Source organism: Bos grunniens, chromosome 13 (genome assembly GCF_055505025.1).
Source record: "Bos grunniens cultivar Pamir isolate PY7600 chromosome 13, Bosgru_T2T1.0, whole genome shotgun sequence".
In the NCBI taxonomy this organism is placed as follows: Eukaryota; Metazoa; Chordata; class Mammalia; order Artiodactyla; family Bovidae; genus Bos; species Bos grunniens.
Window position 1 is genome coordinate 23,109,796 of NC_141177.1, and position 7,399 is coordinate 23,117,194.

A 7,399-nucleotide genomic window follows, 5' to 3' on the forward strand; every position below is an offset into this window, starting at 1 on the left:
GATTCTCCAGGCAAGAATATTGGAGTGGGTTGCCATTTCTGTCTCCAGGGGATCTTCCCGATAGGGAGATACATTAAGACAATGAAGATATTCTGCTTCTCTTCATACTTCCTACCCACATACATCTTTTGCATTAAATGTAGTTCCTATTCGACTACAGAATACATAAACATGGACCAAGAATTCAACAGGACAAAGGAGTGTAAGGATGAGTCTCTCTCCCACCCCATCTCCAGACGCCACCAGGTCTCCTTCATGAGCCATCCCTACTCCTGCTGCTTTTTGTGTCCTTCCAGAAGTGTTCTAGCAGGTTATACACTAGGCAGACTAATACACACAGGTCCCTCTTTCAGAGCTATATGCACCCGGAATGTAGCTGAATACACCATTGCTCTGCATCTTGCTTTATTTCACTTAACGTTTTGGAGATATATTTGCACATAAAGATCTGCTGATTTTAGAACCTTATTTCCACCTGAGATACAATCCCTTCCCTTTCACAAATAAGGAAACCGAGGCCCAGAGTGGGGAAGGAACAGGTCCCCAAAGTTAGAAGGAGAAGGAGACTTGGAAAGCAACCTGGGTCCCAGGCACGAAAGAGTGGCTGGGTTTCCCCACTGGGGAACCAGGCCTTCCAGGGGCTGCCCCAGATGAGACACCAGGGCCAGGCTCAGGCCCCTGTTCTCCTTCTGAGCTCTCGTTCGGGACTTTTCTGTAGCTCCCTGCTGGGCTGGGCCTTGGGAGCCCCACTGATCCTCTGACAGCCCAAGACAGATCGTCGGCGAGTGTGTGTTCAGGTGCAGGCCGAGCACATGGAGGCCAGATGAGAACGGGTTGGGGGGGTCAGGGGCCCACTTGGGTGGGGGAGAGGCCTGGGAGGAGAGGAGAGAAGGTCCCACAGACACCTGCCTCCTCTCTCCCTCCCCCATTATCCTGCCCTCCTTGGGGCTACTGCTCCCCCAGCCTCTTCTCGCCAGGCAGGGCCATCCGGCAGGGACAGGGACAGGCCTCACCCAAGTCCTCTCCCCTCCTTCTGGCCTGGGAGGCTTGGCTGTAGTGAAGTGGGATATGGAGTGAGCCCGGTTTGGTCAAATCGCAGCTCAGGCTCCTCTATGAAAGACAATAGCACCTCCTGAGTTTCAGTTTCCTTGGGACAAGGAGGAGCAAACATGCTTCACATGGTCCAGTAGGCAGTGAAGCAGGCTGGTGATTGTCTCCACGACCTCCCATCAGCCTCTCAAAACTCCCACTGCTCGTCCCTCTCTAGTTATGGAAGCCCCCACCCATCTTCCCCAACTCGCCTTCCTTCCCCAGAAGGAATGTAGAACTGAGCTGGGCCTGCTGACCCAAGAAGGCTCCTGGCCTTCAAGTCCCCTGGGGTCGCTGTGTCTTTGCACTGTGAGGAGCCCAGTCACAGCTGTGAACAGGTCTCTGTCTCTGGGCTCGGGTGATGGGCACTCACTCCGTGGTGAGGTGGCTCCTCAGCCCTACCTGCTCTCCCTTCTTCATAGAAATCTGCCCCCCTGTGGCTACCAGATGACAGTGTGGACCCCAGAGTGGAGGGGCCTGTCTAGCTGACCTGTGACCGCCCTGTCCAGAAGCCCTGTAGATGGCACATGCAGCCCAAGTGGGTACCTGGTAGTGTGCAGTGTGCAAGGAGGTGGGGGGCTCGGGAGGCCAGACTGGGGGTAGAAATGGGCTCAGAGAGAGGGATGGGGGAAGAGGAGTGGGGCTTAGTGAGAGAAGAGGGTCTTCAAGGGAGATGTGAGAGCAGAGACAGGAACAAGGATTCAGTGAAATACACTGGGACTTGGTGAGAGGGGCTCTTGGTGACAGGGACTCAGAGAGAGGCCTGGGGCACAGAGAAGAGGCTGGTGGGACAGAAGGAGAGGGTGCTGTAGACTCAGAGAGGAGAATGGGCCTAGGGCGAAGAAGACTCAGGCAGGAGGCCAGGGGACATAGGGGAGCATCAGTCTGGGGAGGAGTGGGTGCCCACCGTCCCCCTGAAGCTCAGGGAGGAGGAGGCTGGGTCCATGGAGCACAGCCCCAGAACAAAGCCCGTGGGAGCAGTCAACTGAAGCTTCTTCCCAGCTGACAGACCCTGAGCTAATTGTCTTTAATGAGCAGCTGGGCCTGGTTTCCTGGGATTTGCATTTGCAGATATTCGGGGCAGCAGCACCTCTGTGGATGGCAGCCAGACTGGCCTTCCAGGGGGTGATTATTCCGGCAGCTGAGGTAAGATCTCAGGAAGGGCCTCCCCTGCCTTGTGCAGGGCTGGGGAAGGCGTTGATTTGCCCCCCTCTCATCCCCTGCAGATTAGGGGATATTGGAGGGCAAAGTCCACTGGAGGCAGGGGGCTGGCATCAATTATCCATCTTGGCCAGGGCCAGGGGTGTGGGTCCTGGGGAGGGGACCAGGGTTTTAGCGCTTGCAAATCTCAGGACATTAGGCTTGGAACCCCTTAGATCCTGAAGTAGCCACCATTGCAGAAACAAGAGAAAGAGCCAGAGAGAGTAGGGTGCTGTGTAAGGTCACACAGTATAACAGAAACACTTGGGAGCCTGTCTGTGCCAGACCCTATCTGAAGTACGTTCCTGAATCTCACTAGCAACTCCATGATGTGCTGGTAAAACCAGTGGTCGCTATTAGTAACCCCATTTTACAGATGAGGAGACAGAGGCACTGAGCCCTCACACAGCCCAGAGGCCCCACAGCTGGGATCTGAACCCAGTCATCTGGCTGGTCCCTGCAGGGTAGGGTAGTGGGGCTCAGTCCTTGGCTCCCCCTGGCCATGGGGCTGACAGCGTCTCTCTCCCCCTCATTCCCCTCTCGGCAGGGATGCCAGTATGTTTTGTGCCCCCGGCAGGGTTGGGAGGTGAGACTTAAGTATAAATAAATAAACAGGGAGCAGATGGTGGGGGGCGGTGGGCAGGGGTAGGGCCAGGGCCTCCTACTCTTCCCTGGGAAAACACTACTGGGCCAGAGCAAATGGATTCCAGACTTAGGGCCTAGGGGCCCCCTCCCCAGCCCTGCTCTCTGGTCTCCCAGTCTGGGACCTGGCTGAGCCCTTGGGATAAACGGTGGGCTGGGGCTCTGAGTTCTAGGCTCTGCCCATCCCTCATTTCCTCTCTTCTTCCTATGTGACCTTGAGAAAGTTACCTGTCTGTGTCCCTGTTTCCTGACCTGTCAAATGAATGGAAGATAGTGGTCAAGTTTCTGCTCAAGGGCCACCTTCTCAGGGCAGCCTTCCTTGATTGCCCTAGGAAGACACTGTTGGAGCAACAGCTTAGAGAATCTAGGAGAATGTGACTGTTTGTGTCTTTTAACCCACAATGATCCATGCAACAGGTATTTGCTCACAGTCCACAAGGTGTTGGCCACTACGCTATCCTCAAGGCTGAGAGTGTCTCTCCTAGCCCCAGCAGCTGGCTCAGTATGGCTGCTAACACTTGTTTTGTAAATAAATGAATGAGTGGGTGGATGAAAGGGGAGATAAGGAGCTGCCATGTTTCCCGAACATGGAATCTGTATCAGCGGGGTCATTGTGGGAATGGACCAAAGATGATGTGGGTGAATAACAAGGTATTAAAAAAACAAATACACCGTGAAAAAGTCATTCTTTTTTCAGTATCTTCCAGATTTTCCAATAGGCCAAAGAGAAAGTCTCCAACGATGCTGTTAACATCTTTTGAACACCCGTGGATCACGTGTGTGCTCTCCCAGTCTCTTTTGCTCTCTCTCTCACCTGGACAAAGCTGATCTTGGACCCAGAACTTCTACAGACAATAGTATCCAGCTAGAATTTGAGAATATTGTTTTGTTTCCATTTTGCTCATTTTGGTCAGTTACTTTTTATTTGTGGTAAGGGATTCTGATTTTTTTTTTTTTTTTTTTTTTCTGTTTGGATATTACTGGTGAGAGTACAAAGTGGCCCTGGAGAAGCTATGGAGAAGTGTTGGCATTTTCTGATAAAGTGATTGTCTGGGACCAGGCTGGTGCTGGGGGCCTGATGTTACAAGGGAACTTGTGACGGTAATGGAATGTTCTGTTTTGACTGAGGTAGTGGTTACGTGGGTGTGTATATTTGTTAAAATATGTTGCACTGTGCACCTAAATAGATGCATTTTATTCTGTATAGATTTTACCTCAATAAAGTTGATTTTAAAACACATATTTAAATTTTAGTCAGCCTCCCAAGGCTGACTGAAGACATTATGTACATAACATATATATTAAGATATTAAACACAGATGCCCTGTGGTTGTGGCCAAGTCATGAAGGTTGTCCATCACACAGCAGTTTGGGAAACATGGAAAGCAAGACACGTGTAAGTCAAAGTCGCTCAGTCGTGTCTGACTCTTTGCGACCCCATGGACTATACAATCCATGGAATTCTCCAGGCCAGAATACTGAAATGGGTAGCTGTTACCTTCTCCAGGGGATCTTCCCAACCCAGGTCTCCCGCATTGCAGGTGGCTTCTTTACTAGCTGAGCCACAAGGGAAACCCAAGAATACTGGAGTGGATGGCCTATTCCTTCTCCAGCAGATCTTCCCAACCCAGGAATCGAACCAGGGTCTCCTGCATTGCAGGTCGATCCTTTACCAACTGAGTGGAGTCAATGAATAAATGGATAGATAAAAGAATAAATGAATGGGTAAATGAGCAAGTAAATGAATAGCTACCCCATTGATAGTAATCCTACACAGCGCCAATATACCAGAGGCTATCCTATCTCAACTTGCATAGCCCCTGTGATGGGGAGCTCACTACCCAATGACATAGACTTTTCTAATGTCCAAATGTTAGGACTATGTGAAAGACTTTTCCTCACATTAAATTGGTCTTCCTGGTGACCCCTTGCCCTCTATGGCTCCACAAACACATCTGCTTCCCTATCTGGGGACAACACAAATGCCCCTCCCCCAGTCTGCTCTTCTCTGGGCTCTTCACCCCAGATGCTTAGTTGCTCTAAGCTGAACCACTAGGTTCAGCTTAAAGAGCTTACATCATAGCAGTGCAGCAAGATATAGAACAAGTACACAGGTAAATAAAACAATTACAAGCCATGAAGGAAAAAAAATGGTGAGAATATTGGGGAATCTATGGGGGAGATGAAGCAGCAAGGGAAGCCTCTCTAAGGATTTGATATTTGAACTGAGTCCTAGAGAATGTGCGGGAGCCAGAAGAACCAGAGGAAGAGCATTCCAAACAGAGTCCAGAACAAGTGCAAAGGCCCTGAGGTCAGAAAGCAATTGGAAACTGTGAGGCAGCCAGCCTGGCGGGAGTGGGATGAGGTGAGGAAGGGCAGGTCATTCATGGCATTGATGGTGAGGAACCTGGAATTGTTTTCTAGATTCGATCCTCAAATACTGTTAAGCAAAGGTGTTACGATATGACTTTCACTTTAGTAGACACTCAATAAATATGTCAGAGAAGGCAATGGCACCCCACTCCAGTACTCTTGCCTGGAAAATCCCATGGACGGAGGAGCCTGGTAGGCTGCTGTAGTCCATGGGGTCGCAAAGAGTCGGACATGACTGAGTGACTTCACTTTCACTTTTCACTTTCATACATTGGAGAAGGAAATGGCAACCCACTCCAGTGTTCTTGCCTGGAGAGTCCCAGGGACGGCGGAGCCGGGTGGGCTGCCATCTATGGGGTCGCACAGAGTCAGACACGACTGAAGTGACTTAGCAGCAGCAGCAGCAGCAATAAATGTGTACTGACTTAAAATTAACAGAAGACTCTTGTAGTTCCAGTAGTTCAGCACGTTCATAGTGATAATCATATGCCTTCACGTGACAAGGAGTGGCCTTCAGAATGGGCCTGACTAGGTTTGCCTCTAGGCTCTGCCTCAGCCCTGCTGTGTGACTGTGGGCAAGGGGCCTCATCCCTTTGAGCCTCAGCTTCCTCATCTGCAAAGTGGGAATCATAAGTGTGTCCACTGCATGTGGTGGTTGTGAGGATTAAATGCCTTTATACTCGGGAAGTATTTAAATAACGTAAGTGCTTTTGTCTGTTAAATAAAACAAAAAAAGGTGAGGACACAGAGAGCAAGATGACTAATCTTTTTTCAGTATCTTTGAGTCCAGGAGAAAGTCCTGAATTGGTGGGGGTGGGAGAGAGAGGGAAGGAAAGAGGGGAAGGAGGGTGGAGAGGAAGGCGGGGAGGGGGAGAGAGAAGTTGGACAAAGTAACAGTGTTATGTTTACACTGTTCACATTGATCATCACATAGTTTTATGTCACCTGCTACTGATTTTCCATTTAGTCCAACTATCTCCAGTTTCTTAAAAAATTTTTTTGTTGTTTAAGTAAAACAAAAGCAAATAGATTTAACAATTCAAAAACAGTGGTTCCTATAGGTGATACTGAGCCCTCCTGTCCCAAGTGGCCCAAATTGTGGAGGAGGCTCTTGATGGGATTTTAGGAAACATGTTTCTAACTTCACCTCCTCTTTGCACTCTTGAGGAACTGGAAGCCCTAATGTGTGTTTCATGCTTGGCTGAGTCCTCCAGGGCACTGGGGACAGAGTGGTTTCACCCCAGGGATTCTGTCTACATTCTGGCCTGCAGTGAAGTTTCTGAAAAGGGCTGGTGGACTCTTAAATCTGGGGGTCACTAGAGTCCTCTCTCCTACCCTCATCCCTCAGATCCAGTTCCATCCATTGGAAAATTCTTGGGCTCTATCTTCAAATTACATCCGGATTCTGGTCACTTCTCTCCACCCTGATCCAACCCACTGACCAGAACCTGGGGCCCTGGTGACAGCAACAGGCTCCCCTTCACCCCCTTTCCAACCCTGCTTGACTCAGCAGCCAGAGACACCAGGTCCCTCCTCTGCTCCAAGCCTCACATGGCTCCCAGTCAAAGTGCCAGGCTGACAGTGCCCACCTCTCCCACCTCATCAGCTGCCCAGCCCAGTCTTGTCCCATCCAGGCTGCCCCTCCCACACTGGCCACCCTGCTGTTTCCTGGACAATCCAAGGGGCTCTCGCCTCAGGGCTTTTGCACGTGCTGTTCCTTCTGACAGCCATAGGGCTTCTTTCCTCTCTGTTCAGGTTGATGTCCCCTCCTTGGAGAAGCCTAACGCCTTAATGAAACTGACGTTTCCCATCTCCTTCTTTCTCCTTCCCCTGCTTTTCCCTCGCAGCACTTAACACTATCAGATACTGCAGTTTACATGTCATACATGTTTCACGTGTGTTTCTTGCTCATCTCCTGCGAGTGGACTTCAAGAGGATGAGAGTTTCCATCTGTTTTGTACTCTAATATTCTCAGCACCTGGAGCAGTGTCTGGTGCCCCATAGGTCCCCGGAAGAAGGAACATCCAGGGAGTATGTGAGGGCTGGGGCAGCCACTCCCAGCCCCCTCCTGGCTCCTTGGTCCCCTCTCTGGACA

General features: G+C 50.5%; 1 long non-coding RNA gene across 1 annotated transcript; it reads left to right on the forward strand.

Moving 5' to 3' along the window:
* The first annotated feature begins 1,877 nt into the window (after positions 1 to 1,877).
* Positions 1,878 to 4,366, forward strand: LOC147360474 (uncharacterized). The gene is made up of 3 exons (XR_015140043.1): positions 1,878 to 2,235; positions 3,629 to 3,788; positions 3,920 to 4,366. It is a non-coding gene; the product is annotated as an uncharacterized LOC147360474 (long non-coding RNA).
* Positions 4,367 to 7,399: the final 3,033 nt, after the last annotated feature.